Source organism: Bidens hawaiensis, unplaced genomic scaffold (assembly GCF_021521415.1).
Source record: "Bidens hawaiensis isolate Kalapana, Puna unplaced genomic scaffold, B.hawaiensis_p1.1 tig00002525_1, whole genome shotgun sequence".
In the NCBI taxonomy this organism is placed as follows: domain Eukaryota; kingdom Viridiplantae; phylum Streptophyta; class Magnoliopsida; order Asterales; family Asteraceae; genus Bidens; species Bidens hawaiensis.
Genome location: NW_027491138.1, coordinates 977,342 through 988,306, shown reverse-complemented (window position 1 = coordinate 988,306; position 10,965 = coordinate 977,342). Strand labels below are relative to the sequence as shown.

At 39.3% G+C, this 10,965-nt stretch overlaps 1 pseudogene across 1 annotated transcript; it reads right to left on the bottom strand.

Annotated features, from left to right (window-relative positions):
• Positions 1-7,151: 7,151 nt before the first annotated feature.
• LOC143619882 (uncharacterized) lies at positions 7,152-10,965 on the bottom strand (annotated as a pseudogene). The gene is made up of 4 exons (XR_013151247.1): positions 10,713-10,965; positions 9,779-9,928; positions 8,785-9,410; positions 7,152-8,057 (listed from the first exon to the last, which is right to left on the bottom strand). The product of XR_013151247.1 is annotated as an uncharacterized LOC143619882 (transcript).

Here is a 10,965-nt window from a genome sequence, read left to right as displayed (position 1 = left end):
CATGAGCTTGGTTTTCAATATCCATGCCATGCACGTACCACATGTGCCTTAAATATTAAGCCATTTATACAACAATTTTAGAAACAAACAGAGGACTTTTCATCCATAAGCTTCACCATGCATGACAACCTTGCATGTAAAACGTACGTCTTCGATCGGTTTCTCTTACCAGTTACACGCAAGTTGCAAGCTTGGTTAACGATCGATCGAGGGTTCCCGGTTCAAGACTGCGACAAGCACTCGCGCACACTCAACACCCGACCAAGTAGGTTCGGTGGCGTACACAAACGAGCAGCTGGCCACTCCTGCACCCGCATGTCGGCTGGTTAAACTTTGGTTAAACTTCCAGCCATGTTCATGCGACCCGGTCGCGGCCCGCGTTTTAGCTTCGTTCAAACAATTAGGCCGCTCAATGTGGCTGCTTGTGTCCGATGGGGCAACCTCAATGGAAAACCGGTTAACCCACCCAAACCGAGCCCCACCTGGTCTCCAATGTTAGATCCTAAACGCCATCAAAGACGGAGATTGAACAAACAAGTGGTGTGATAATTAAAGGAACTATAAAAGATTCACACCACACCTTTTTGTTTTAGAATCTAAACAAGGTCGACCCGCGAGACCCGCTTTTACACGTTTAAATGTAGATAACTTACAAGACTTACCGGTACACTCTTGGACGTGATGTTTCCTGATAAAGCAACCGAGCGAACTAGAGCAGTCAGATGAGTCGCTTTAGATGGTCCGAACCGGTATTAATGACTTGATTCGAACCCGAGAACCGCCGAGTATAAGAACCTGCATACAAGCATGAACATCATACGCTTGCATGGTAATCCGAACCAAGAACTAAACGAGACTATGGTAGGGCGTTTATACCTGTGGTCGGCAGAGAAGGTAGAACCACAAGGATCCGCACGAGGAAAAGCCACAAAACACTGTTGGTGCATTTTGTGACCGTCGCTATGCAATTCTGATCAGCGGAAACGAAGTACGAAGTTAGAACAACTTCGCCGTAGGCGAAGTTGGCGAAGTTAGAATAACTTCGCCATAGGCGAAGTTATAACAACTTCGCCTACTGAAGCCCAGGCCCGAGAATGTTTTATATATATGCGTGTGTCTTGTTTAGGTTTAGGGAATCCAGAAATTAGTGTGTGTTTTGAGCAGTTTGTTTGTTTAGAGAGAGTAAGAGACAAGGAGAGTCGTGTGAGACGACCCGAGGTAGAGCTCACCTCGGGTCAGTCGTGTTTTCTGTTTGGTTACGGTATGTAACGTGTTTTGATTATTATATAAGAATCTGCAGATTTGATTATCCCGTTCTTGTATTTGTTCTTGTATTTGTTCGTGTATTTGTTCGTGTATTTGTTCGTGTACGTGTTTGTGTTCTTCATCTATACACCAATAAACGAGTCTAGGAGGATTCCGCACTCCTAGACCTCGTGCGGATCTCGTATCGATCGGCGACGCCCCGCAGGAACTTACAAGTGGTATCAGAGCCTTAGGCTCTTATGCTATGGTTCGAGATCGGCGTTTTGGTGTTTCTGGCACGAATCTGATGCGTTCTTGGCTGAACAGCGCCGCAGGCGAAGTTATGGGATTCAGGCGAAGTTGCCGTCACTGTTCGTAGGGTTTCGGCGATGTTATTGGCCAGGCGAAGTTAGCAGCCAAGCGAAGTTTTATCCGGGCGAAGTTATAGCCAGGCGAAGTTATGGACAGGCGTAGTTGACTTTAGGCGAAGTTAACGAGAAAAAAAAAAAGTGTTTTGGAGTTTTCGTCTGTATGGCCAGGTGTACACGATTATTGTGAGACCGAAGACGTTGTTCCGTCAACGAGTGAAATTTGTTATATCTTGGTCTTACGTGTGAACAAATACGTGTCAACTCTGGATATGGAGTTGAGTTTGTGAATGGGATATTGTTTGAAACTGGATATTGACACATATTCGGGTGTTTGTGGGCAATGAAATTGTTGTTGTTCGAGGTTGACCAACTGAAGAAAGTCAAATTGAACTGAAGGTTTTCGTCATTACTGGATTGCGGTCAGAGCATATTATTTATGTTATTTTCAAGGCGTTCGAGAATTGGATCCTGAAACGTGATGCTTATTTATTAGAGTGAAAATTCTGGAACAAGTTGGATTTAATCGGGAACTAAAGTGTTTATGAAACGTGATTGAAGATGCTTCGGATTAATGGTCATGTGTTAGATTCTGTCAAGGTGGTTTTGTGATGAAATTGATCACTTGATGTTGAGTAGTTGAAGATTAAACCTTATCGTATGCCGACGAGTTGGTGAAGTTGTGGAGGAAGCCCAACTTCACGTGTTGGTGAAGTCAGATGGACTCACGTGATTGGTTGAGATGATCTATTGGCACGAGGATGCATGCATTTCAAAGACCTCAATCTATATTGTCGGAGAAGCTTACACTGAAGGGGAGATCTGATATGGAAGACGCTGGGTGATTGGTAGATTTGTGAAGCTACATGACAGATTCAGACACGGCTGGTTGACTGCAAACAGAAGATCATCAGTTAAGAGGGGGACTGTTGGTGCATGTCGTGTAACAGATGATCTTTTGTGTTTGTTAGAATTGAGAGCAACGGTCAAAGGGGAGACTGTTGGTGCATTTTGTGACCGTCGCTATGCAATTCTAATCAGCGGAAACGAAGTACGAAGTTAGAACAACTTCGCCGTAGGCGAAGTTGTAACAACTTCTGCCATAGGCGAAGTTAGAATAACTTCGCCATAGGCGAAGTTATAACAACTTCGCCTACTGAAGCCTAGGCCCGAGAATGTTTTATATATATATACGTGTGTCTTGTTTAGGTTTAGGGAATCTAGAAATTAGTGTGTGTTTTGAGCAGTTTGTTTGTTTAGAGAGAGTAAGAGACAAGGAGAGTCGTGTGAGACGACCCGAGGTAGAGCTCACCTCGGGTCAGTCGTGTTTTCTGTTTGGTTACGGTATGTAACGTGTTTTGATTATTATATAAGAATCTGCAGATTTGATTATCCCGTTCTTGTATTTGTTCTTGTATTTGTTCGTGTATTTGTTCGTGTACGTGTTTGTGTTCTTCATCTATACACCAATAAACGAGTCTAGGAGGATTCCGCACTCCTAGACCTCGTGCGGATCTCGTATCGATCGGCGACGCACCGCGGGGACTTACACGAACAAATACACGAACAGGGAGGACACAAAACACGTGTGCATGGCAAGATCATGAGCTTGGTTCTACCTTCTCTGCCGGATCAACACGATTATAAGAACCTGCATACAAGCATGAACATCATACGCTTGCATGGTAATCCATTTCTTGCATGGATTATAGAACCACAAGGATCCGCACGAGTATAAGAACCTGCATACAAGCATGAACATCATACGCTTGCATGGTAATCCGAACCAAGAACTAAACGAGACTATGGTAGGGCGTTTATACCTGTGGTCGGCAGAGAAGGTAGAACCACAAGGATCCGCACGAGGAAAAGCCACAAAACACTGTTGGTGCATTTTGTGACCGTCGCTATGCAATTCTGATCAGCGGAAACGAAGTACGAAGTTAGAACAACTTCGCCGTAGGCGAAGTTGGTGAAGTTAGAATAACTTCGCCATAGGCGAAGTTATAACAACTTCGCCTACTGAAGCCCAGGCCCGAGAATGTTTTATATATATGCGTGTGTCTTGTTTAGGTTTAGGGAATCCAGAAATTAGTGTGTGTTTTGAGCAGTTTGTTTGTTTAGAGAGAGTAAGAGACAAGGAGAGTCGTGTGAGACGACCCGAGGTAGAGCTCACCTCGGGTCAGTCGTGTTTTCTGTTTGGTTACGGTATGTAACGTGTTTTGATTATTATATAAGAATCTGCAGATTTGATTATCCCGTTCTTGTATTTGTTCTTGTATTTGTTCGTGTATTTGTTCGTGTACGTGTTTGTGTTCTTCATCTATACACCAATAAACGAGTCTAGGAGGATTCCGCACTCCTAGACCTCGTGCGGATCTCGTATCGATCGGCGACGCCCCGCGGGAACTTACAAGTGGTATCAGAGCCTTAGGCTCTTATGCTATGGTTCGAGATCGGCGTTTTGGTGTTTCTGGCACGAATCTGATGCGTTCTTGGCTGAACAGCGCCGCAGGCGAAGTTATGGGATTCAGGCGAAGTTGCCGTCACTGTTCGTAGGGTTTCGGCGATGTTATTGGCCAGGCGAAGTTAGCAGCCAAGCGAAGTTTTAGCCGGGCGAAGTTATAGCCAGGCGAAGTTATGGACAGGCGTAGTTGACTTTAGGCGAAGTTAACGAGAAAAAAAAAAGTGTTTTGGAGTTTTCGTCTGTATGGCCAGGTGTACACGATTATTGTGAGACCGAAGACGTTGTTCCGTCAACGAGTGAAATTTGTTATATCTTGGTCTTACGTGTGAACAAATACGTGTCAACTCTGGATATGGAGTTGAGTTTGTGAATGGGATATTGTTTGAAACTGGATATTGACACATATTCGGGTGTTTGTGGGCAATGAAATTGTTGTTGTTCGAGGTTGACCAACTGAAGAAAGTCAAATTGAACTGAAGGTTTTCGTCATTACTGGATTGCGGTCAGAGCATATTATTTATGTTATTTTCAAGGCGTTCGAGAATTGGATCCTGAAACGTGATGCTTATTTATTAGAGTGAAAATTCTGGAACAAGTTGGATTTAATCGGGAACTAAAGTGTTTATGAAACGTGATTGAAGATGCTTCGGATTAATGGTCATGTGTTAGATTCTGTCAAGGTGGTTTTGTGATGAAATTGATCACTTGATGTTGAGTAGTTGAAGATTAAACCTTATCGTATGCCGACGAGTTGGTGAAGTTGTGGAGGAAGCCCAACTTCACGTGTTGGTGAAGTCAGATGGACTCACGTGATTGGTTGAGATGATCTATTGGCACGAGGATGCATGCATTTCAAAGACCTCAATCTATATTGTCGGAGAAGCTTACACTGAAGGGGAGATCTGATATGGAAGACGCTGGGTGATTGGTAGATTTGTGAAGCTACATGACAGATTCAGACACGGCTGGTTGACTGCAAACAGAAGATCATCAGTTAAGAGGGGGACTGTTGGTGCATGTCGTGTAACAGATGATCTTTTGTGTTTGTTAGAATTGAGAGCAACGGTCAAAGGGGAGACTGTTGGTGCATTTTGTGACCGTCGCTATGCAATTCTGATCAGCGGAAACGAAGTACGAAGTTAGAACAACTTCACCGTAGGCGAAGTTGTAACAACTTCTGCCATAGGCGAAGTTAGAATAACTTCGCCATAGGCGAAGTTATAACAACTTCGCCTACTGAAGCCCAGGCCCGAGAATGTTTTATATATATATACGTGTGTCTTGTTTAGGTTTAGGGAATCTAGAAATTAGTGTGTGTTTTGAGCAGTTTGTTTGTTTAGAGAGAGTAAGAGACAAGGAGAGTCGTGTGAGACGACCCGAGGTAGAGCTCACCTCGGGTCAGTCGTGTTTTCTGTTTGGTTACGGTATGTAACGTGTTTTGATTATTATATAAGAATCTGCAGATTTGATTATCCCGTTCTTGTATTTGTTCTTGTATTTGTTCGTGTATTTGTTCGTGTACGTGTTTGTGTTCTTCATCTATACACCAATAAACGAGTCTAGGAGGATTCCGCACTCTTAGACCTCGTGCGGATCTCGTATCGATCGGCGACGCACCGCGGGGACTTACACGAACAAATACACGAACAGGGAGGACACAAAACACGTATGCATGGCAAGATCATGAGCTTGGTTCTACCTTCTCTGCCGGATCAACACGATTATAAGAACCTGCATACAAGCATGAACATCATACGCTTGCATGGTAATCCATTTCTTGCATGGATTATAGAACCACAAGGATCCGCACGAGTATAAGAACCTGCATACAAGCATGAACATCATACGCTTGCATGGTAATCCGAACCAAGAACTAAACGAGACTATGGTAGGGCGTTTATACCTGTGGTGGGCAGAGAAGGTAGAACCACAAGGATCCGCACAGACTATGGTAGGGCGTTTATACCATTTCTTGATTGCTTGCGTCACAGGAGGAAAAGCCACAAGGATCGGCTAAATAGGGAGGAGTTTGACGTGGAGGTTGAAACCGTCAACATATATCAAGGAGGGTTTGATGCGAATATTATGTTAAGGCCCTCCTAGGTTGGATTTAGAGTCACATGCATCCGATATATATAAAATTAGATGTACTATAATATCCTCTCCAAGCCTAAAGAGTTACACATCAACGATGATTATAGGTACGAACTAATCGAAAGATGTGCTACAACAAAACTTTACAATTGGTGATGACGTGGATTTTGGGTGTTACAATGTATCTTTTTAATTATTTTTAAACTGCGTTGGTTCCTAACTTAATTGACCATGCCTCCAATGCATTTTGACTATCAAAACATTGATCCTTGGAAATGTAGGTAACCGTTAACGGTATAAGAGATTATTATAGATAAAAATCAATAAAAGTTAAAGAGTGTGTTAAGCTTCATTAGGTAACTAAATAATACATGCATAGTTGTGATATTCTACTTAAAATTGTAATTTCTTTGCTTTGACTCTCATGTGTGCATTATTATTGAAGCTACACTAGAACAGAAGGTTTGGTTAATTCGTTTTATGTAATCTGAAAAAAAATGAACTTTTGATTCTTTTCGGTTTTGCATGTAATTAAAAAAAAAATCAAACCGAATGTATGGATCTTCTTAGTTTTGAATTTTATTTAGTTTAGAAGAATTAAATAAATAGTGTAACCCATAGGGCCTGAATATTTAATAATCAATTAGTTATAAAAGGTTTAGGCCTAAATTATTATTTTGGACCAAATTTTCTTTTCTAGCCCATAATTTCAAGCCCAACGGCAAAAAGCATGGTAATAGTCTAATAGACAGGGTTTCCAAAACTAAACAATATAAATAATTAGAAACACATAATAATAACACTTAAACTCATTTAAATACCTTGTAATCGGGTCACTTTACATTATAAGGGACAAAAAGGAAGTACATTGTAAGTATACCAAAACATACATGCTCACATACATATGTGTACATACATGCATATACATATAACATAATAGCAAGCTAAAATTGTTATTATTATCATTATCATTATCATTATCATTATCATTATCATAACTCACCAGTCACAGGCTGCAAGCACTTGGTGTGATGAAATTCTATTTGCAGCCTATGATGAACAAGAGGACTCGACGCTGACAGCAGCCCTTTCTTCACATCCGCCTGCAGTTCTCTTAATGGGATTGCAGCTAAAAACCTCTTGATATACTCTTTACATGAATCTTTACCTTTGTACACAGTCAACTCTCTCTCATTCGACTTTTCTTCAATCCTAGTATTTTGGTCAAACCTCAACACATATGCTTGATTACACCCCTCATACAACCTCTCCCCTAATGTATCGATAATATAATAAGCATCTTTTTCAACTTTCAATATAAAAAAATGATCATTCCAACTAACAATATAAACCACAGGCTCTATGCCGCAGTTTGACTCGGTTTGACTTATTTCATCCCATATGTTGTCAAACGACATGGCCCCGGTCAAAAAGTCAAAACCGCCATCTTCAAGTTGAAAAAACCCAACAAACGATTTTTCGGGTATGACTTCAAGATTACGAGTTTTGGATTCAAGAACAGTTTCAAGGTCAAAATGTTTATCTGGGAATCGCTTTTTATAATCTTCGTTTTGACACATGTTTCTCCACTCTAACGAGCCTTGGCGAATCAAGGTGTCGAGTTCTGATTTTATTGGCAGTTGGTGGTGGTTATTTTGGAGCCAGTTGGCAATTGTAACAACTAATGAAGTGCATGCACTTTCACCACATGCTTTTTCACTTCTTTGGTCAATTGAAGCAAAGAAAACTTGAGTTGCAAGTTTCATATTCCCGTCTCGGTTTATTATTTCCTTGTTTTCCCATGTGCCTATGATGAAATTATCATCTCCAAATTCAGATATTGAAGATCTACTTGTTGTTGACCCATCATCACTTCTGTGCCACTGCCATTTTAATAAAAAAAATATTTAATAAAGAGAAATTAGATGAAAATGAGCGTCAAGAGATAACTTTAGTACAGGCCTGAAACATTATTTGTCAACACTTAGTAGTTTTTCTTTTTAATAATTAAGTTATATTATTTCAGTTATTCAAACAGTTTATGCATTAAATATGCACTGTGGGGTTGGCCCAAAACATTTTTTGTCCATGATTTTTTAGATTGTATTATTTCAGTTTTTCAAACAGTTTTATGCATTAAATATGTACTGTTAGTACCGCCGGAGTTGGCCCTAAACATCTTTAGTCCATGATTTTTAGTTTTTTTAAATAATTAGGTTATATTATTTCAGTTTTCAAGCATTTTATGCATTAAATATGCACTATAAGTACGGGTTGGGTTGGCCCTAAACATTTTTTGTCCATGATTTTTAGCTTTTTTTAACAATTAGCTTATATTATTTTAATTTTTTCAAAAATTTATTCATTAAATATGCACTGTTAGTACTGGTCGCCTGGTCGGTTTGGCCCTAAACAACTTTTGTCAACAATCATTAAATATGATCCCAATGATTATCTGATTCGGAATAAAACAATTTGGAAGGTTTTATGCATTTTGAAATTTGATTTAGACTTTGGTTGACTTTTGACCTGCCTGACCCATTTACCCGTTATAAAGTATAATCTGAATCAACTAGTCTATGAGATTCTAAATAAAATGAGAAAAATTACCCCATGTGACGACTCGTCTGATGAGCTCAACATTCAGCGGTCAAAGTCAATATCATCTCCACCTTCACCACCACCCCTTTTCAAAAGAGGCTCTCCTTTGACTTTAGGAGACCTAAAACTCAACTTCCTTTTTCTTCATGGAAATAAGCCTCTTTTTGAACTTTGACTTTCGGATCGGTCAACTGATACAAACTCACCCAAATCATCTGACGTTTTTGCTTTACTATGACTTTGAAAATATATCATATCCTCGCTTTGACCACCATTTGACTTAAAATTCAATAGCCACCCGCATGATTCGCATAAGCCAAAGTTTCATAACCGAATGAGATTTTAACATTGGAATCTGAATCATCCATTTCTTCAGAATCAATTCCATCTGATCCATCATATGAGTCTGAATCAAATGGATAATCTGAGCTGTCAGTTTTGACTGAGCTTTTTCCAAAACTGCCTTCTTCTTCATGACATGCTTTCTTGGCCCGGTTTTTAGACATAATTACTTTAAAGATTTTGGTTTTCTTTAAACCAGCTTTTAGACCCGTGGGCTCGTCTTCATTCATAGATCTTTGTGTTAGTTCTGCAACGCTGCGTGCATTTCTTATTTCTACAAGGCTGAGTGACACCTGCAGGTCAAAAGAGTCATGTTATCCGGTGTGATAAAAAAAATTAAAGAAATGGGTCACGAATGGATTTACAGTTTTAAAAGTCATCGTAAATGTTACTGTAATAAACTAATAATATCTGACACACTAATTTTGCTAAAGTTAATAAAATTGGATTAAAACTTATGTATTTCTAGCATGAAACCTCCCAAATCAACTTATTAAAGAATTATATTATTATTATTATTGAAATAATGTAGTTTCTCAATCATATCTTACACTAATAACATAGAAATGAAATTAAAAAAAATTGTCAAAAAGTATTTTGAGGTCAACCCATAATATTCCTAAGGATATCAAAATATTACAAATTTTTAGAAGGTACTTACAGAGAGTACAGGGCTACACTCTATGTTACTAGGCATTGATAGACGAATATTAATTGGAGTCTTTTGGTGCTCAACAGAAGCAAATTCAGCAAGGTTCAATGATCCAGTTGCAACAACATGATTCCCTCTTTTTGGTCCTTGGTTCAAGCCCTAAATAAAATACAGCATAATCCAAAAATCATTAACACTTTCTATTTGGGTTATCGCAAGATCATGCATCGCATCCTTTAACTTAAACAAACCTTTTGTGAATTAATAACTATTGCCTAATATTAATAACATGGAAGGTTAAATTGAGAATTGAATGAGGTAAACACCACAAAGGCTCAAAGTATATGTCATGACTCATATCACTCACTATCTTATAAATAGAACCACTAATTTTCCCAACAACCCAAAGCTACCACTAAAATAAAGGAATATGTTTTTTTGATTAGTCTCCGCACATCATTATTTAACAGGCAAAATTTAGATCCTCAAATTCATACTAAATGAACCACTATCAAAGAAGATGCTTCTAGAGTCATACTTCACCTTTGGTTATCATTTATATTGAAAGTTTTAAAATATGCAGTGAAAAAGAAACGGATCACATTCATATTGAAAACCTAAGAAACTTGATCCAGTCACTTAATTTATAAGACCAAGATACAGATTCTTTGATCATTCATACTAAAATCTTTAGGTTCTAGGGTCAAACTTCACCTTTCTTTAACCATTCACATTTACATTAAAAGCTTTAAAACGAATCATATTCGGTCTAAAATCACTATTTGCTTAATAAAAATCCATGAACCTTGATCCAGTCATTTAATTTATAAAACCAAGATATAGATATCAAATTCTAGCTTTTGGGAAACATAATTCTATCAAATTCTCATATGTAAATATACTAAAATAACTAAGAAAATCAAAAAGTTGGTTGAGGACTTACATCAAACACCCGGAGTGCAACGTCCCACCGACGAAAGCACCCGTCTCTAAACCCCACCAAATCGCAAACAGATTCAAACTCTTGGTTCCATTCAACAACCCATCATCATTTAACGATTTCTCACTCGTCAAATCCCTCTTGACGCCACTCCGCTTGAACCCGATCCGATTTCTCGAGTTAACAGATCCTTTCCACTTAACCTCAACACCCAAATTTGAACCCTCCGGCAAGCCGTGGAGACGACATACAACAA